Source organism: Equus asinus, chromosome 21 (assembly GCF_041296235.1).
Source record: "Equus asinus isolate D_3611 breed Donkey chromosome 21, EquAss-T2T_v2, whole genome shotgun sequence".
NCBI classification, from domain to species: Eukaryota; Metazoa; Chordata; class Mammalia; order Perissodactyla; family Equidae; genus Equus; species Equus asinus.
The window spans coordinates 35,058,523-35,080,450 of record NC_091810.1 but is presented as its reverse complement, the minus strand read 5'-3'; the positions used below and the strand labels follow the sequence as shown (position 1 = coordinate 35,080,450).

Here is a 21,928-nt window from a genome sequence, read left to right as displayed (position 1 = left end):
CCCAGGTCGGTAAATTACATCTAATAATTGAGAATAACAGGAGAACCAGTACAGGGCTGGAACTGACAATAACCATACACACAGAGGCAGTATTAGATCTATAACCATATATTCATATTCAGATATTAGGCAAAACTTTTCCTTGAACGACTTTGACCTGTCTGCCATGAACATGTGGAAGAAGAAGAAATGATAACTTTGATATCTGTAAATCGATGAAGATGCACAAGACAGTTGGTGTCAAACTGTAAAGCCCTTTTTTCCCCCTTGAACAGAAGCATCATAGGAAGGCCATAAACTCAAATCCAAACCCTTACTTCCCTTCCATCCCCTCTCCTTTCTCATCAGCCATTCGCACTGTGCATGAAGACAAGGACACACCACAGCAATGGCGATCTAGCCACAGTGTAATAGAAAGTGTAGATTTGGTTTGTGGGCTCCTAAGGTTAAAAGGGAGTAGGCATGAGAGAAAACTATTACATTACAGAAAAGGGTGAAATCTATTGTCCTATTGTTTGTTTCTCTCACTCAGAGAGACATAACTTTTTAAATGTACTTATATATATATTTACTAGGAAAGAAAGGAATGCATTAGTTCCCAGGGCATCTCCTATGAACGTAATATTTACTAGGAAAGAAAGGAATGCATTAGTTCCCAGGGCATCTCCTATGAACGCAAAGAGCCTTTGCTGACACACAGCCCAGCTTGAAGCCACTCCTGCCTGAAGGACAGTGTGGAAAAGACAGGAAAAGTGCTGGCCTGAGAGCCAAGAGGCCAGAACCCCAGTCTGAGCTCTGCCTCATCTTACCTGTGTGACCTCATGCAAATCACTTCTCTCAGGGCATGGGTTTCTGTAAGATAAAGTAATGGATGAGGTGACCACTAAGGTCCCTTCCAGCCCTGAGACTCTTTACCAGAAAATGCTCTTCTACCAAATACGTCAAATCTGGTTTAGAAAAATCATCATGCATAGGAAGCTTTGAAGGAAGATAACAACTCAAAACCAGGAACTTAGGGATGCCAGGAAACCAAATGCATAAGTTCCAAGTTAGGGAAAAGCTTCAACTATTTTTAAGGCTAACCTGGTAAATGTCTGGAGCAAATTCTCACTTTTTTGTTTGAACAGTACCAAGAGAATGTGACTACATCACAATAATCTACCTCTACCCTCTTTTTAAGCTGGCAATGGTACTTCCCTTATATTTGGGAGGCAATCTAAAACAATTCATACAGTGATGCTTCATGATCCCAAAAAAACAAATGTAGGGGGAAAAAATCCCACTCAGATTTCGTTTGAAGGGAATGCCTTTTTCTAGTCTCTCTCTCTCTCTCTGGTTACTAAGACTCCAGAACAAACCACCCTAAGACTTTGTGGTATAAAACCATCATTTTATTATGCTCCCAGTTTCCAGGGTTCAGGAATTCAGACGGAGCACAGTGGGGAGAGTTGTACTCCACAGTGTCCAGGTCCTCAGCTGAGGGTGACTTTACAGATGGGAGCTGGAATATCTGGAAGTATCTTCATTCACAAGTCTGGAGGTTGACATGAGCTGTCGGCTAGAACACCTACACATGGCCTCCCCATGTGGTCTCTCTGTGTAGGCTAGTTGGGCTTCCTCATGGCATGGTGGCTGGGTTCCAAAAGTAAGCATCCCAAGAGAGCAAAGCAGAAGCACATGGCATTGTTACGGTCTTGCCTCAAAAGTCCCAGTATGACTTCTACCATACTGTTTGTCAAGATAGTCACAAAGGTCTGCCCAGGTTCAAGAGGAGGGGATACAGATGCCCCCTCCTCACTCTATGGAAGGAGAGTCAAGGTCACGTTATAAGATGAGTACGTGGGATGGGACATAGTTTTGCCGCCATCTTTGGAAAATGCAATCTGCCGTGCTGACAGACTACTGACAGATGAATCCCACAAACAAGATAAGTACAAAAATCTGGGTCTCAAGCACCTTTGACTACTGCAGATTTAAAGCAAACACTTTGCTAGGCGAAAGATCACAGCCAAGAGCTAGAAGAGCAGGATTTTAGCTACATCAACTTGCCTTTGAAGCCATGATTACAAACATGGTCCTGGTAACAATTAGAAGGGTCCTTGACATATATTACATACCTTTGCTGTTTTATGACATCTTGGTTCCTTCTGTATCCCATTGACATTTGATTTAAACGTACAAGAGTATTAAAACGTGCTGAATTATAATTCCAAAGTTCAGATGACACTGAGATGAAATCTATGAAACTATGAATTCACCATGTTAAATAGATTTTTCTATTTTTAATGGAATACAGAGAGCAGCTGTTTATAAAGCAGCCCCGTACGCAAAGCCATGGGTTAGGTTTAATTTGGAACTGATATGACCTACAGATCTTTGGATATGTTGCAAGGGAGACCTCAGTCTTCAATAATGCAGCACCTCACAGAAGTTCTGCTCCTGGGGACAGCAGGGAAGGGAAGGCAGAGGAGATGATCGACATTGAGTGTCCCACGATTTTCAGCGTCTTTTTCCCATTCTTAAACCTAAAAATCATACTTCAGCCTCTTCTTCTGTTTTAAGGATGTAACGGACCCACCCTTTAGGTTTCTAGTTCCATCACTAACCAGGACCACCATCACTATCAGATATTAAGCTCATATCTTTATTTTATAAGTGTCCCACTCCTTATTGTTCAATAAGCAATATTCATAGTCTCTTTGCCTTTCCTCACCTGCTAAGGAAATCTTTGGCATTTCCCATGCAGCACTGGGCCCATTCCTAAATCTTTCACCCCTTCCCCTTGTGTCTTACTACATATATTGAGGCAATCAGTGTGTGTGAGTGGAGAAGGGGAAAGCAAAGGGAGATAAATAAGAAAAGGGCAGCTGGAGGACAAAGAAAAAGAGAGGGAAGAAGAGACGAAGAGGAAAGGCAGCATGACGTCAGGGAGAGATCTGGTGGAAAATAAGGAACACACAATGAAGAAAGCTTCAAAGCATCTACCCAGGACCAAGAATTGGATTGAAGACAAATAGGCAAGATGGAAGGGAATCACCTGAGTTCCTCTAAATGTTCTTCAAGAGACATAAGATTGAAATCACTGACTACTGTTGGCCCCCGGAGCCTATTTCTTTGGATGAGACATTGCGCCAAGAGTCAGTCACGTGGATCTCTGGATTTCCTTGGGTTTCATACAGCTGATAAAAACGAGGCTCAGAGAGGTAAGCAATTGGTAAAGTGACAACTCAATTCTGCCTGTCACTAAAGTTTGTGATTTACCACAATATCACATAGCCAGGTAAACAGAAATCTATACCAATTAATTTCACTATTATCATCAATTGCTCATGAGGATTAGCTATTCACCAGGCCAGAACCAGCAACCAGGATGGAAGCATTTGTCTTGTTACTATACAAATAATGTCAGCAAATGAGAATTAACTCAGGAGAGGCTGAAAAATTATTACTGCCAGTGGTGGATGCGAAATAAAAGGAATTCCCACCTTCTAACATAGAAAATTGCCAAGGATTTTATTTGGAGTTTTCAAGTCTTAAAAATGACACATAAAGTCAAGTAATTTTTTACTGGCAATACAAACATATACACATATATACATATATATGTGTTTATACAGAGCTACATATATGTAAATTTTTGGGTATATATGTATGTGTGTGTATGTATGCCTAAGTCAAACTAGAATGATTTACTTTCAGCAAAGGCTAAACCCTAGGCAAAGTTGAAGTACAGCTTTTTTGTTGTTGTTTAGACTCTAACCATCCCTTGGTACCAGAACTTAAAGAAGTTTCTAATGATGTCACATATTATACTGTTTAAAGAGTATGACACAAACATATCTGAACACACAGACACATAAATATTATTGCAGAAGGTAATTATGAGTTTTTAAATTTTGCCCTGGTTTGCTTTTAGCTCAGCAGTCTTATCCTTAAAGAGCATGAACTCCATGTGAACTGTACCGAGTTCAACTCGGCTCAGGGCACAGCGCAAGAGGCCAGCTCCCACGATGCTGGGAAGGGAGTAAGGCCATGGTCCTGCCATGGTAGAAGTTTATCAGTTCTATCTGGTTACCTCTTTTAAGCCCCAGGTCACAGTGGCGTTCCCCTTTCCCAATGATTCACTGTCTCCTTTCCTATATTACTAATTAACAGGCAAGAACCAAGTGCAAACAAGACTATTAGGAAAACAAGAAGCAGAAAAGCTGGGTCACACACTCGGAACAGAATGGGTGCCTGGGAAATCAGGCATTGCCACCAAACCCTCTGACACAACATGTCACCCACACAGTCCAAGCCTGATGGGGAGGAGGAGAGTGGAAGAAGAAACTCAACAGCGTAAATGTGCAAGGATAAGAACAAGGGTGGAAGTGCTGAGGAGAAATTCCTTAATTGCTTCCTAAAGAGCTGTTGTCAGTAAGGTCTGTTATTGCTGAGTTGTTTCAGAGGAAACATTTTAGGACCAATTATCAAGGATGCTGGAACAGTAATATGAATAAGCGTGATACAAAAGAGAAAATATACTGCAGACAAGAAAAAAAAGAGAACTAAATGTGACAAGCCACAGCATACTCATTTCGATGTATTTACTACATTTTCCTCAGAAGCAGGTCAGAGATGCCCAACCTGAACATACTGAATCCGAATCTGCATCCCCAGGTAATTCATATGCATGTCCAAGGTGTGGATTAACTATGCTGGGCCCTACACCATCTGGCGAATTCAGAGGGGTCAGTCTTGCCCTCATCTCTTCCTTCATTTAGTCTCCAAAATGTGAGCACCCATTATGTGCAGGCACCGTTCCCAGCAGGGACTGTGGCTATAGTGGAGATGTAAAAAACAGTGACACTCCAGGCCTGCCTGCAGCTTAGAATTGAGCCCTGGGGAAACAAACACGATTCATACACTCACAAACACACATATAAGTATAACTACGTGAGGAGTGCTGCAAAAGGGAAGCATGTGGTCTTACAAGAGCATAAAACAAGGCGATCAGACCCTGGCAGGGCCGGTTCCCTGGAAAAACTGAAGACAGAATTGAGACCCCAGAATAACTAGGTATGGAGGGGAGGGAACAGTATCCAGCTAGAGAGGAAAGGCATATGCAAAGGCCCCAAGACGTGAAGGTACACCGCACATTAAAGAAACTATAAGGGAACAGCATGTGCAGAATGAGACTGGCAGGGAGGCGGGGTCCAGACCAAGCAGGCTCTTGTAGATCCATGAAGGATTTGATTCTAAGAATAGAGGGAACCCCCTCTGTTTTAAAGTTTTAAGCAGGTTATGCCAGATTATGCCAGATTAGAAAAAAGAGGGTGAAGTAACGTGGACAGATCCCAGGGATTTTTACTAAGGAAGTAATAGGACTCAGATCCCAGACAACCCTGTTTGTACAATTTACCTTGCCTCCCTTTTGACTCTGGGCTATATCCTGCCTCCCACCGACCCCACAAGACAACCTGAGCCTCTCTGCTAACCAAGAAATAAACAAGAAGTGCCCCAATGCTAAAGCAAAAAGAACATATATACATAGCTTGTGAGTAAGCCTGGGCGGCCACCCCAGGACATTGAAGGGACCGTTGAGAGTCGTACTTAAGACTCTTAGAAGTAAGGAACATCTGAATTCAGACTTGATTCTACCACTGACTACCTGGACAAGCCTCCATCTACTCAAAGGGCCTCATAACGTCTACATCACAAAAGTACTTGAATTAAACAAGGTAGAGTCTACAAAACCCTGAGCATGGCACTTAACACACAGTAGGTGTTCAATGAAAGATGTATTATCTTTACATGCCACTGTGGTTCTCAACCTGGTCTCACGAGCACATTAACTCTTGAAGCTAAAATAAATTGTTTCTTTATTAAAAAGTAATCATCACTGGCATGTAGCAAATGCTTAGACACAATGCTAAGCCCCCCCTCACATTTATTATTTCATTAAGTCATCACAGTAACTCTCTGAAGTGGGTACTGGTATTAACCCCATTTTACAATGAAGCACAAGAGGGTAAGTAGCCTGCTCAGGCATGAAGTGTGAGTCCAGGTTCAAGCAGGCTTTGTGACTCCTTGGGGCTCCTAGGGGCATAACCCTACCCAAGAAGTTGGCAATGGACAAAGGGCTCTCCCTCTCACCCGTGAGCTCCTTAAAGCATGGGACTCTAATCAGCATGATGTTCACTGATGCCCAACAAGGCCTGGTGCACTCAAATTCTCGCTGAGTGAAAGCGTGAGTGGAGGAAGCTGCCCCCTAAAAGAATCCTACACTGACCAGGGGTGGAGGCACGTGAACGGTAAGAAAGACAGGTGGACTTCCTAGGAATGCCATACTTACACCTTTCTGGTGAAGAGCAGCTTTCTCTGGCTTGGCTGAACTCTAGTCTTAGTAGGCCAACTACCTGAAAATCCCTAAGGACTGAGTTTTGGTAAAATGTAACTTCCCCTTCAGAATTTCCTGTTTGGGGTGTTTGAGGGAATTGCCTCATCCCTGCTTTATTTCAACCATGAAGTGAACTGCCTTTATGTCCCAATTTTTTGCACACCACTGCTGCCACCAACTTGGTATTTACAAAACACCTCTGCCCTCAGGATTTCCAGGCAGGGATGAAAGCATAGAGGAAGTATTTCACAGCTAGTCCCATTCTAGGGCTGTAGGGGGTGTGCAGAACGCCAGCCAGCTGTAAGCAAAGGACTGAGACTTGAAAGCTTTCTCAGAGGACGCCAAGTGTTACCTGTGGCATTTAGACGGTAAGGAGCCGGGTAGGTCAAGCGCTTCCCCAGGGAATTGGAGGGGCACCAATTTACTCAAACTCATCCCTGGCTGGGGTACATAATAGAGGGCTAGAGTTGTGACTTTTATTCCAGCTGATGATTCATTTAGGACAAACAATTTTCCCTTTGTGAAAGATGACATGAGTAGAGCCATATTAAAATAGAGCTGGAACAGCCTTTTCAGAGGAATTGCCTCGCATGTCTTGTTTTCTTTATCTTCCAAACTCTGGGGGGTTTTTTTGTTGTTGTTCTGCTTTTTTCTCCCCAAATCCCCCCAGTACATAGTTGTATATAGTTTTTTAGTCGTGGGTCCTTTAGTTGGGGCATGTGGGACGCCGCCTCAGTGTGGCCTGACGAGCGGTGCCATGTCTGTGCCTAGGATCTGAACCAGTGAAACCCTGGGCCGCCGAAGAGGAGTGCACAAACTTAACCACTTGGCCACGGGGCCGGCCCCTTTTTTATCTTCTAAATTTGACCAAACACCAACATTCCAAGAAGTCAGTAAGGACGAGAAGACCCTGTTTATATGGACTGGTAAAACTGGACTTTACTGATGACTAAATCTCAACCATCTATGAAGGACAAACCTAGCCTTACCTCATCTGGCACCAATGAACACTTCTTTAATACTACTCACCTCATCCTCCCTTTTTCCCATAAAAACCATAAGCCCTTCTCTTGTAATGGGGACACTATTTTGTTTTCTACCTGAATCTGTGCTCCCCGAATGGTAATTCTTTTATCCCAAATAAGTGCTTTGCCTCTTAAACTGGTTTCTCTTTTTGTAGGTTGACACTTTCAACCCCATGACAAAAAGTATGCTGGAGAAGGCCAATTCAGCAGCAGAAGTAAAACCATAGGGGAAACACAAGGGACTGCCCAAGGTATTGCTTTCTGTGGCAACTAACACTGCAACAGTCCCACGGCAGCAAAAGTAGAGGCTGGCAATAGACCTGAATAGTCTTTAAGGAGAAATGTGTGCCATAAAGGCCAAACACCACTGAATAATTTCACCAAATGCTCTAAGCAGCACTTTTAAAGCGTCTTGCTATAACTCTGAATGGAGTCATATGAAATTCCTAACATGAGCCTTCTTGCTTATGGCACATCCCTAACTGACCAGGGCAGAGAAGAACAGAGGATGAGCGAGATTAATAAACTAAGAAACGTTTTCCTAGTTCAACATTTTCAACCTTTCAACATTTTGACGCGAGGCGTTAACGGACTAACAGGATTTTTGGCTACTTTTTTCTCCTTCCCCAGGTAATAAACAAAAATGAAAAGCAAAGAAAATTAGACTAGAAGAGTATTCAAACTGGCAAAACTAAGAGTCTCGATTTGCCTGACTCTTCTTAACCCTTGATTTGTCTGGATCTTACGATGTGCTTCAATTTGGGTGTGGTATAGTCATCCTCACCAGGGAGTATTCTGGTCCCCAGGGGACTTGTAACAATCTCTAAAGACATTTATCAGTTACTATAACTTGGGGGGTTGGGGGGTCGTTTACTGGCATCTAATGGGTAGAGGCCAAGGATATGGCTAAATGTCTTACAATACCCACCCCAGACCCCAACAACAAAGAATTGTCCAGCTGCAAGTGTCAAGAGGGCTGAGGTTGAGAAACTCCAGTGGAGTGGAGTGAGCACTAAAATTCCAAATCAAAGGAGCCCCATGTGAATCCCAAGTACCTTGGGCAGGTTTTCTGAGCCATGGTTTCCATATGTATAAAATGAGGCTAATAATACTCTTCAAGACTTTTGGCAAAGAATAAAGAGGATGACAGATGACAAATCACCTAGCACCGTGCCTGGCACATCAAAGGTGCCCGTGATGTCTGGTAAATCTGAATCACTGCTATTTTTTAACTTCAGCTATTCCCCACCCAGCCCCATTTCCTCTAGGATTTTAATGGGAAGCAAAGAAAAGAGGAACCCAGCCAACTCTAAAGCCCACTCTAGGTCAATAGTTTGCATGTAGCTCATTTAATAATTTTGATTCCTATTGTGTCTAAATTTATGTTTGAGGAACCTGGGGGTGGAAAGGCCACAATTTTTACATTTTTTTTAAAGGTGTGTTGCTTTTTCAAAGGATAATTCCAATTCAATGACCTAGGAGCCAAATGAAAGAAGGAAATGCAAAAATCCCCAGTAGGTCTTTGAGAAAGCCACAAGAAACATGCTAATAAGCCCTTTTCCCAGACAATGAATATCTTCAATGAGTTAACTGAAGACTTACTTAAGTAGAACAAAGCAGAAGCCCAGATATCAGACAAAAAGAAAAAAAAGAACTTCTCCCTTAGTAATGACCATGCATGGCGGCTCGGCGGAGAACCACGACATGATGTATTAGGGCCACAATCCTCCATTTACCTTACAGAAATCCTGCTTGCCTGCTGTAAACTACACCAACAAGTCACATGTGTAACAGCCAGTTTCCTGCTGCTCTTGCCCAAATTCCAATCCTCAGAGGAAGGCAGGGTAACCATACAACTCATCATCCAAGCCAAGACACTGACGACCAAAAGAGGCGCTATGAATAATTACACCAGGACAACAGGTGTAAACCAGATATTTCTCAAACAAACTGGGACATATAACCACCCTAGTCAGAGGGAGCCATGGGTAACAGTTCCCCATTGTTCTAGACCTTTTTATTTTTAAGGCACACACAAACGCACCCACCCAGGTCAGTGGTGAACAAGTTACACGAATGGCATCATCCCACAGATGCTGTTCTGTCTTTTGTGTTTTTTTTTATTTAACATATGATATGTTTATATGTCAGGGCACAGAGATTGACCTCATTTTTTTTAACTGACTGTAGAATATGCCCTGGCAGGGAGGTGCCATCATTTTTCAATCACCCACAACACACGTAAGTCGACTTCTAATTTTTGTCATTACGAGCAATGCCATAGAGAACATAGCCCCACATACATCTTTTAGGAGTTTGAGTATTCAGGAGAATAAGCTTCTAGTGTGAAGATGCCAGGTCAAAATGTTTCCATTTTTGATGAGTTCTTCTCAAATGCTCTCCAAAAAGGCTGTCAAGTCATATCAAGACCACCAGTTAATGAACACTTCTGAATTTCTGCCAAGCTGATAAAGAGAGCATACTCTCTCTCTCACTCCGTTATTTCCTTATATGTTCTCTCAACTCCAGACAGTCTGGGCCGTGGGCCTGCTTGGAATTTTCCTGCCTCTAGGCCTTTGCTCCTACTGTTCCCTCCACTTAGAATAACATTCCACCTCACCTCTATAAATAACCTACTAATGACAAATACAACCTCCTGATATGGCCTGTCCTGAGCCTGATCAACTAGATGATGTCTTCCCGTCATCTTTTCCTCCCGGGAATGCCCACAGCACTGTTTATTCCCTCCTACTGCAGCCCCACCCCCTAACCTGAATCAGAGTCCACAATTACCCCCTAAATCATGGGGACTCAAGAGACAAGCGTCTACAGGCATGCGCAGGCACAGAGTCACAGACCTAACCTGCCCCATTTTCCCTATCTGTAAAATGGGCATTTAAAATAGTACCTACCCCAAGTACCTATATTTTCCTATAATACTGAAAATTATATGAGCAATGTACAGAAAGCGCTTAACATAGAAGAGGAAATAAAGAAATTCTAACAATTTAATTTATTACTTTTTTTTTTTTTAAAGATTTTATTATTTCCTTTTTCTCCCCAAAGCCCCCCGGTACATAGTTGTATATTCTTCGTTGTGGGTTCTTCTAGTTGTGGCATGTGGGATGCTGCCTCAGCGTGGTCTGATGAGCAGTGCCATGTCCGCGCCCAGGATTCGAACCAATGAAACACTGGGCCGCCTGCAGCGGAGCGCACGAACTTAACCACTTGGCCACGGGGCCAGCCCCAATTTATTACTGTTTAATAGCAGAATTGATCCTCTGAGGGCATGCTTCATTCAACTGAGTCCTATGGAATCCAGCACAATAATTTGCACACAGAAATAATACAGCATACGTATTTGCTGAATGGAGTCCTTAATCACTGTTGCTCACTGGATCAAATAATAATAATAATGGTAGTTAGTAAGTATTGAGCACTTACTCTGTAGTTGGCACTCTGATGAATATTTCTCATTTAATCCTCACAATGAATTCTATGAGGTAGGTCTTTACAGATAAGAAAACTGAAGTTTGAAGAGGTTATAAATCTCACCCAAAGCCAGAGGTAGACAGGAGGTTGAGATCCACAGCTGCCTGACTACCGAGTCTATACCCTTAACAGTCCCAGAGTCTGTGCCCTTAAGCTGTAGCCCACACTGCATCAAATATCACTTAGAGAGAGAAGTCAACAGAGTCCCAAGATCTCCTAGTCTTATTCACAGATTCATTCATAGAATATAAATACCTTTATAAACTTAGTGCAGTCACTATTCAAGCCCCCCTATACCATAGTCACCCAACCATCCACCAGATCTCCCCTCCAATGAAACCAAATATTTACTTTAAAAATAAAATGAGCACAGAAGGCAGGGACAGATAAATGATCTTACAGAGGAGGAATGCCAGGTCTCCATGGCAAGGCTCAACTGAGGTTTCTTCCAGTCCAGTGGATCCTGGACCTGACCCACACTGTAGCCTACAGGTCCAAGTACATATTCATAGGGCTCCACTGCAGTACGCTACCCTGAGACAGGACACAGGGCTGGGCACTGTGACAGTTTTGGGAACAATTCAAAAGTGAGCCTTACACGATCACCATGTCAGGATCTTCTAGCCCGACAATGGATTACTACAGATCCTTGGCCCACGGAGCCCTCACTACACTGTAGAAGCAGAGATCCCATGTCCTTATGACAGCTGGTTGGGCTCAGTAGACATGCAATTAACTGTCCAGTGAATTCCAGCAATTTCTCTTCACTTTTATAAATATGGCATTCCGCTCGTTCTACAGATGAAGAAATTGAGGCACAGGTATTAGTAAGTAGCAGGATCCTGGGTCACTTGAAAAGTAGAAATAAAATAAGACAGCCAGTAAGCGCAGTGTTTTCCCCACAACAGTCACACTGATTTGTTGCTCCATGTGCAGGGCTTCTCCTAATTGCCCCTGGCATACATTGGATGGCCTTTCTTGGTTTGGAAAATGTATAAACGGAAAGACATAATGCGCATGTACTAATTGATAAATGAAGACAGCTGCGGTAAATCAAAATCAGCTCAGGATGTGGCATCAAAGACCTGGATAGAAAGCTCTGGCTCCGCCGACCCAGGAGAAGTTCATTTCCTCTTCAATAACTGAAGATGCAGCCAACCACCGCCCAGCGCTCGTAAGAGCACCCATCATTCCTGGACCTGAGCACCTGGTGTGTATCCGGCTCTGCCATTAACAGCAGTGGCAGAGAATACGTTCACTTCTCAGAGCATCAATTGCTTCTTCTGCCAAATGGGAGTGATCACAGAGCCCACACTTCACAGAGCTGTTGAAGGAGTAAATGCGTTGATACAGAGCACTTACAACAAAGCATGGCACACAATAAGGGCTACAAAGTTTACTGGAAAATGCCTACATGTACTTGCTATCCTTCTGTCTTTAGACCAATCATTCTAGAATTCTAAAGACTCAGGAATCATTTACTTGCTCTATCATCATTTGTAGCTTCCTACAGAGCGGCGACTAAATTCAGACTTCAAGCAAGAGATCTAATGGCAATAACATGAAGACATAAAGATAGTGTACTCAGAATGCATTTCTATCAAATCTGCTCCATATTTGGTCCAACAAATTCAGTTCCACAAAATCTCAGAGGAGGTAGTAGTGCCAGGAAAGAAGATAAAAACCCAGAGTGTTAAACAGAAGTGTTTTGAGTCAACTACGCAATCAGTTCAGCGCCTCCACAAACCTAAAATCAAAAGTTATCAGATTCAAAAGAGGAAAACTGACAAACTTAATATCATAATAACTATCATTTATTCAACGTTGCCTATGCTCTCCGTCCCACGCTGAGAGCTTCAGTCAACATTCCGTGTAACCCCTGTAGCAACCATACAAGGTGCGTGTTCTTATTGTCACCGCTTCACAGAAGTAAAAGCACGTACCCTAAGTCACATGGCAAGTGAGCAGTGGGACTGGATTTGAACTGGACTATTGAAAGGCAAAGCTTGTGAGGGTAACTACTAGACTACGGTCTCCAACCCAGAAAGGTGGAATATTAGCCAGGTCAAACCTGATGGTGGGACTGAAGCCCCTAAGACCAGATGAGAAACATGCACACTCTTAGCAGACTGCTCTAAGTGCCAGAGATGACAAGAAAGGACAGCTGGCAAAACTCTACCCGGGAAATACACTCCCCATCCTCAGAGCCAGATACATGAGGCAAGCGGTGCTCCTGACAGACCTGGGAAGCTCAGGAAAGGCTGAGAAGGGAAGAAAAGCACAAGGGAAGGCCAAGACATCAAGAAAATCTAACTAAACCTGCTTCTGAGGGCAGTAAGAAGACCAAAGTCAAACAGAAAAAGATGGAAACAATGCAAATGTCCATTGACAGATGAATGGATAAACACAATGTGATATATCCATACAATGGAATATTATTCAGCCTTTAAAAGGAAGGAAATTATGACACACACTTTAACATGGAAGAACCTTGAAGACCTTACGCTAAGTGAAACAAGCCAAACACAAAAGGACAGATACCACATGATTCCACTTATATGAGGTACCTAGAGTAGTCAGATTTATGGAGACAGAAAGTAGAAGGGTAGTTGCCAGGAGCTGGGGAAGCAGGCAGGATGGGGAGTTAGTGTTTAATGGGTGCAGAGTTTTAGTTTGGGAAGAAGAAAAAGTTCTGGCAATGGATGGTGGGGATGGTTGCACAATAATGTGACTGTACTTAATGTCACTGAACTGTATATTTAAAATATGGTTAAAATGGTAAATTGGATGTTATGTATATTTTATCACAATATTTTTTTTTTAAGTCTAATAGAACCTTGTGAAGTCCATAAGTGCAAGCTGCATCCCTGGAACCACATCTGAGGAAAAGTCTGTGTTCTCAGTGCTGGAAGATGCAGGTACTGTGTCTGCACCCATGCAGGGTGCACCTGCACATGCACAAACAGAAATCTGAGCTGCAGTGGATCAGGCTTCCCCCACACCTACCCGCCGAGGCACAAACATCTCCTTTCCCTCAGAGGGCACAAGGACCATGGCCTGCCCGAGGACAAGGCAGGGCACCTGGCTTCCAGCCTTCCTCAGACCACACTCTGGAAGGTTCCACGCCCTGAATTGACAGAATAGTGTGGTGCAGTCTGAAGTGGATCCCACATGTACCACAAGCCAATAATGCTATCCTGGTGAAAGCCTGGAGCATTTCCAAGGTGGAGGAAACCCATCACTATCACTTACTCAGCTGGGTACCCTGGGGCAAGTAACAACTTCTCAAGCCTTAGAGTCCTGACCTCGACAATGGGAGGATGGTACACACACTTCTCAGCTCACGCTGGGATTAAAGACCATGCACATGTGGCCCTCACCTGACAAGCACTAACCCTAGTTCTGCTATAGTTGGCATCCCTGGTATTAGTCTTCTCTCCTCGGTCTTCACTCCCATCCTTGAAGCCCCATAGGCAGATGATATGACCAGCTAGGGAGGTGAGGCCTGGAAGGCTTCCCAACTTTGACAAGAAAGAAAGATTGTCAGTCACACATGAGGAAGCAGGAGAAAGCCATTAGAGTAGGCAAACAGTGAGGATGCGGGAACGAGCATGATAAAAGAAAAAGCAAACATCTTTACTCCTCTCTGGGAGTTAATATCTGTAAATTGCTTTGTTATCTTGGATTCATTTATTTTTCCTCCTTTTATCTTGGTCAGAGATGGGGTCCCTAATTATTGCTGGCTGTACTATATACACACACATACAAACACACACACAAACAACCATGAGACAAAGATAAGGTTAGGACACTTTTGTGTGTGTGTGTGTGTGCGCCTGTGCACGCAAATGTGCATGTACGCACATTTGATGTTGCTGTATTTTACAAGCCTACAAGAAAATATCTTTACTACTCCCCCATACACACACAAACACACACACAAGCAGCCCCTGTATATTTTCACATTTTTAACTTTCAGCTACCACACTCATGCGATGTAAAAGCTATTTTACTCCAAAGACTGTACACCTGGTTAACAGCATTTGGCCATGCTCTCTTTCCCTAAAAATGACATCCCCCTCTTCACCTCCTAACCATGGTACTCACAGCCAGGATTTGAACCCAATCTGCAATTCCAAAACTCTTTAAGCACTAAGCCGTGTGGCCTCCAGCCAGGCACTATCATCATCGTCGTCGTCATCATCATCGTCATCATCATCATCGAATCGCTGTTTTCTACAGATGAGGAAACTGAAGCACAGAAGGTAGACTGCCCAAGGTCACAGAGCTGGTAAGGGGTGGAGCTGGAATTGAAACCAGTGCAGCCAAATGCACCCACTAAGCTTTCTTCCTTCACATGGATCACTGCCCCCTGTGGCCCGGGTTCCAAGTGTACCTGCCACAGCCTTTGGTGGCCACTGATGGGGCTGGTGACCTTCTTTGCATCCACTTGCATTGAGTGCTCAGGGTCTTAATCAGCCAACTCGAGCTCAGTCTGTCACCTCACTCAGCTCAGTAAGGGTTGGGCCAGGTTACTTATCTCCCATTCTCCTCTTTCAAGTCATTACTTGTCAAGTTTTGCCAGCAGACTGAAAACTTGTTTGCTCATCTCCCACTCTGCCCTTTGGGAATCCACAGTGTCTCTCCAGAGTCTCCAGCACTGTTGAAAGCTTCTAGTTAATTCTCATATCCTTCCCGAGCCATTTCCATATCTGAAAGCACTTAACTACCCGAGGAGGAAGCCATTCGGGTTGATTCATTCATTCATTCATTCACTCACTCATTCAACAAACGTTTCTGCTGCTCACCGGCCAGGTGCCAGGTACTGCCTAGCCATTAAGAATAGTAGAGTGTATGACTCAGATTCCTGTTCTCAAGGTAATTACACTGCAGTGGGACAGATAATAAACAAAAGGGCTAATTTCATGTGGTGATGAGTGCTAAGACGAAAATAAAGTAGAGTGATGAAGTGGTGAGCAAGTAGAAAGCGGAAGGTTCTATGAGAAGGGAACACTTAAGACTGGACCAGGGTTTCTAAATCTTGGTACTAGCGGTATTTGGGGCCAGGTAATCCTTTGTCATGGGGGATTGTCCTGTGCATTGTAGGATGTTTAGCAGCATCCCTGGTCTCTATTCGCAATATGCCAGCAGACCCTCGCCTGTTATAACAACAAACTGTCTTCAGACATTGCCAAATGTCCCCTGGTGGGGGGAAGCAAAATTGCTCTAGGTTGAAAACCAGTGGTCTTGAATATTATTTAACAGCATGCGCTCGAGTTAGAACCACATTAGAATTGCTGCTTATTAGCTGTTGAGTTGAGGCAAATTACTTAACCTAAGATTCAGTTTTTTCATCATAAAATTGGTAAAATAATATCTACCTCTGAAGTTAATGCGAAGAAAAATAAGACAATGTCTGTTGTTATGGGCTGAATGTTTGTGTCCCCCAAAATTGATACATTGAAGTCCTAACCTCCAGTGCAGCTATATTTGGAGAGGTGACCCCTAAGGAAGTAATTAAGGTTAAATGAGGTCATAAGGGTGGGGCCCTGATCTAATAGGATTAATGCCCTTGTAAGAAAAGACACCAAAAGTAATAGGCAGCCATCTGCAAGGCCGGAAAAGAGCCCTCACCAGAAATCAGAATTTGCTGGCACCTTGATCATAGATTTCTAGCCCAGAACTGTGAGAAAATAAATGTCTGTTGTTTAAACCACCCAGTCTGTGGTATTTGGTTATGGCAGCCCAAGAGACTAACATAGATTTTCTGTAAAAAGCCTAATACAGGGGTACAATAACAAAGGGTCAATAAACAACCCATCAGCCAATGAACTCATATCCCCAAGGAGTCCACTCTTCCCTCATCTATACTCAATTACAATTGAATTTTCCGTGGCGTCTGTCCAATTTGACTCCCTCTAAATCCACCATCACTCACCCTGGGGGTAGGTGCAAGAATCAGACATCGACTGGCTACTCTACCCAGCATCCATTCCATGGCTTCTCTCTTCTTAACAGCACCTAGGTGTTCCTTAGAGAACCATGTCTCCCCTACTCTAACAGCCACAGGGCCCAGATGAGGACTGACCTCGCCCTCACCGCGAGTAGACAATGATTTACTTAAGACGCAACGACTGGTTTAGAGATTGCAGATGGAAGACACTCGGCATATAGCATCTGACATTCCTCTGGGCCTCTCTCTCCCTGGCTGTAAATAAGCAGGCATGTCACCCCTTTGCCACAGTCACCCATCTGCAAACAAGAGAAGCCATCCTGAAGCCAAAGCAAGCACGGTGAAGAGAGCAGCACTGAGCGAATTAAGGCTGTCCCTTACAACATCTAAGTTGGGTCCACATAGGTGGTGAGTATGGGCTGGAATTCTAGCCCAGACTCTACTCATTAGAAACTACCTACCCCCAGCTCTCACATTTAACAAGCATCAACGGAAAGTGTCACTCCAGCCTCTTCTTGGAGAAGCTGGATGTGACACCAAAGAACTGTGACTATCCTCACCATTTGACATGGCATTGTCTCCTGCACTACTCAATCTGGTAGACACTAGCCACATATGTCTTAGAGTTTAATTTAAATTAATTATATGTAAGTAAAATGAAAATTTTCATTTTCATAATGTGGCTAATGAAGTACAGCCACACTAGCCACATTACAAGTACACAATCTCCACATGTGACTAGTGAGTAAAATACTGGACAGTGTAGATAAAGAACATTTCCATCATCACAGAAAGTTCTAGTGGATAGTGCTGTGTTTCCTCCAGAGTTCCTTTTCTATTTTAAAAAGGCAGATGTGGCTGAGGAAGTCTCTAAATTAACAGACTAATGCTAGGATCCTAAAGCAAGAAAATTACCTTCCACATATACATACGCACACACCAGGACTTGCCACCCTAGAAGAACCAGTAGCTCAAATAACTAGTCTTTCTATTCTTGACTCCCTCCCCCAAACAGAGTTCATTCAAGTGTAGAGCAGGGTTTGTTACCATCATTTCTTAGGTAACTGGAACTGAAAAGGAAAGTATTTTAGAGCCCGGAGTCTCAAACTTTAAACTTCCCACAGTCAGCCAGAATTTTTTTTTAAATGCTGTGGATTCACAGGGCCCACCACCTAGGACTCTGATTCCACAGGTCTGAGCTGGGGCCTAGTGATCACCATAGTTAATAAACAGCCGGCATGATTCTGGGTCAGTGGCCGTTTTGTGGACCACTCTTTGGAGTTGGGGCATCAGGACTCTGCTGGGCAGGAAGACATGAGTCAGGATCACTCACAAAGTCACCCCCAGATGCCCAAAGCTTGAAAACTCTCCCAGGTAATTCTGATGCACTTTCCATTCACCCAAACCCAATTTGTGGGCCCCTGTTTCCAAAGCTGATCATTTTCTCCAAGCAGCTCTGCCTGCAATCTGTTAGCAGCCAAGGGGTGAACACGAGTGCGTGGTAACAGGTGCACAGGGCCGCAAATTTCCCCCACAGCCTTCTCAGAATGTCTCTGTTCCCTCAGGAATCCCAGCGCAGGGTGACTCACCATGTTTTATTAAACCCCATGGATTGGCTCCTTCCACAAAAAAGACTCCAATAGTAACAACCAGCTATCATATTCCCATTAATGCCTCTCACAATCATCTTTCTTTCAGATAATTAGTTCACATAGAATAGCTTGCGCTTACATTTTTAGCTAAAACGTCTCAGAAAAAGATTCACATTGCTTAAGAAAGCTGGGGCCTTTCTTCCTTACGGCAATATTTCCCCCAGGCTTAGAGAGACAGAAATAGGCAACAGCCACATGAATTTTTCCTTTGCTGGGCATCCTATTTCCCTGACTTTTCTCTTATAAATAACGATATTTGTACAATATATCAACATTGAGACAACACACTATGCTCTCTAAAGTGTCTTCACTTGCACTGTGGAGGTGCTCACTGTGACCGGGCACTGTGCAGGATTCACTGTGGCTAGACTCCTCTCTTCAACAAAGACCAAAGCTCACGAATTTTATCAAGGATCACCTGGCCAAAAACACCATGGAATATAAACTTTTCCTGCAATATCTCATCCTCGAGTATTTTAAAGTAGAACAGAAGCCAAATGTCATGCCAACTTGGGGGAATTCTGGGTGCCCTAAAGTGGTTATCATAACGAAGGAAGTGGATCAGAGCATACAGTGGTCAAACCTGAAAACTCTCCTTAGTTTTGTCTCACATCCAAAGTCCTGGGTTACATGTAGACAACCCTATCTAACATTGGAATTCCTAGACAGCCTATTGGAATGTTCTTACTCTGATACAGGTATGGAGAGAGGGAAGGGGATGAGGGAAAAGAAAGAAAAGAAACACAGTCCAAATCCAAACCTAGCAAAATCTGAACTCCATGTTGGCTTTTGCTGCCAACTTTATAGTTTTCATTTTACAGAGGCCCTTCCTTGTTTGGCTTCTTGGGAGAAAAACTGCATTGACTAAACTTCTAGTCTGAATTACCTGAGTGCCTTTCCCCATCCTAGCGCTACAGACCTGGTGCCCAACATGAATTATGAAACACAGAACAATCCATTACTCAGGAAGGAAAGCAAGAAGGGCTGCACTGATTTCCAAAAAACAAAATTCTACCCTAAAATGCTGGCCCTGAAGAACAGATGCCCCCCGGTCTTAGAGGTTAATCGTGTTCTAAAGCATCCGCTCTTGGAGTAAAGGTTAGCATCCTGATTTATCTGTAGAATGTCCAAACAAGTCGCATTATTAAGGACTTTCCTGCTAGATTTAAAACCTCCCTAAGACATATACATAAAATTCATTCTTTTTTTTATTTCTAAGGCTACACATTTCACAGTAAAATGACCTCAGAGTAGAGAATATATACTGTTCCCAGTACATATTCATATAAATATCATCAAGATGACATTTTGCACCCAGTTCTAAGACTCAGCAGACCAGGACCCTGAGACAAAATATTCTAAGAATTATAATTCTAAGAATTATGTTAAAATATACCCTCTCCCCAGCTCCTCACAATTAGAATGGGGGATGCTGTTACCAGGTGGGCCTCAAATAAACTTACATGGACCAGAGTGAAAAACTGGACCACTTCTGGAACTTATTACTCACTTCATCACACATTTATTGACCCTCACTGCAAGCTGGTCACCATCCTGGGCCCTGAGAATACAGACAAGAGTAAGAAATGGGATTCCTGAAGAGATGAGGTGTGAGAGACATCTAGTGAGAGAGACAAATACAAAACAAGAGGTTGCAAGCTTGTCGCATCAGGACCAAATAAGGCTCCCAGATGTGTTTTGTTTGATTCATCCAAGCTTTTGAGAGAACTTTGAACCAACATTTTTAAATTGGCAAAGCTCATTTTTTTAACAAACTCAAGCTTCTGGATTCTCTTGAAAACTTGAAGAATCTGGCAACACTGGACTAGTGTTCCCACATGAGAGTAACAGGGTGAAGCTGAGTGGCAACTGCTCCCTTTGAAAAGACATGCCCTTCCAGTTGACCCCAGTTCCCACCACTCCCTAATGTCTTTTAAAATACCTACTCAATACCATCGTCAAAGCATGGTTTAATATATTGTAGAACATCCAAAAATTGATCCCACAGCCCTTGAAATGGTAAAGTAGATCTATATGTAGTGTAGAAAAAACAGTCCATGATATATTGTTAGGCCCAAAGAAAAATCCCACAGAAACAACATGTGTTGTATTATCCAATTTTCATAAGAAAAAGACCCTTCGAAAAAAATCTACCAAAAAGAAAAATGTGTGTGTGTATCTATATATGTAAGGGTCTGGATAAAAACAGTGTTAACACATGCATTTCTCTGAGGTGGGATTATGGACAATGCGGATACAGTTTCCTTTCATATTCACATCTTTCTGAATTGCACACATTGTTTAAATGAAGAAAAAAATTAAATTTCACCAGGAAAAAAACATAAGCTGTGGAAGCACAGACCAACTATGGATAGTGATTGACAGTCATACCAGGTCACAATACTATTTGAGTTTTTAAAAGATTAGAAACCAAAATCTAGATGCCTATGCTTTCTTTAAAAAACAAAAAACAAAAAAACACACATGGCTCCAACACCAAAGAAAGTTTTTTTTTCAACTTCATATTGAGTTTTGAATTCTTAACCAAGTCACACAGACTTAAACAGGCTGATAGTTGGAGGAGGAAATGAACATGCTCTCTCTATCAGATGTAAATTCTAACACTTGGCCAAGAATCCAGGTGGTAAAATACTGACTCTATTTAAATCAGGCCACAGCGATGCCTTCCGTGGCCGCATTACATAGGCAATAGGCTCAATGGCTGCACACATCTGGTCAGAATAAAGGCTCTCTAAGACCTTCAACACAATTAATTCAATATTTTCTCTACAGTTCAAAATGCTACAACAACTGGCAGACAACCATCTGAAATCAGCACAGAAAAGTCAGACATATGGCTAAGTATATTTAATATGCCTTAAAAATAAGCCACGGATTTTCTAGCCAACAAGATCTTAGGCAAGGATTTTTTTTTTTATTTAGTTACAAGTTATGCCAACTCGTTACCCTCAAAAGAATTCAATTCAACAGATATTTCTTGAACACCTACAGAGGGCAGAGATGACAGGGAGATACAAAACAGGAATGCTGCCTTCAAGAATTCACGAAACACATAACCCAGGACAGGAGACAGACAGGCGAATCTAGAATTACAAGACACTATTGTGACTCTTGAAATCATGTGTGTGGAGAAAAAAAGAGAGTACAGAGGAAGAAGGAACCAACGGTGTCGGTGAGAGAGAACAGGGAAAACAGAAGGCCAGGAAGCAGAATCGCTTGAAGATACATAGCAGCAGGCTCTGTGTTCTGGCCGCTAAACACTTACGGAATCCATTTTTATTTTCAGGACTATCTTCACTGGGGTCACCAGGCCTGTTGTGCTGTCTTGGGTAGCAATGGTACAGCCTAAAAGAGGTGCATCCACGTTGAGCCTCACAGTAAAAGAACATGGGGCTTCAGCCTACGG

The 21,928-nt window shown here is 43.0% G+C and overlaps 1 protein-coding gene across 30 annotated transcripts in view; it reads right to left on the bottom strand.

The window, feature by feature from the left end:
- The window catches only part of MAGI1 (membrane associated guanylate kinase, WW and PDZ domain containing 1), a 598,403-nt gene that overhangs the window by 566,411 nt on the left and 10,064 nt on the right, over positions 1-21,928 (bottom strand). The gene's annotated exons all lie outside the window — the stretch shown is intronic.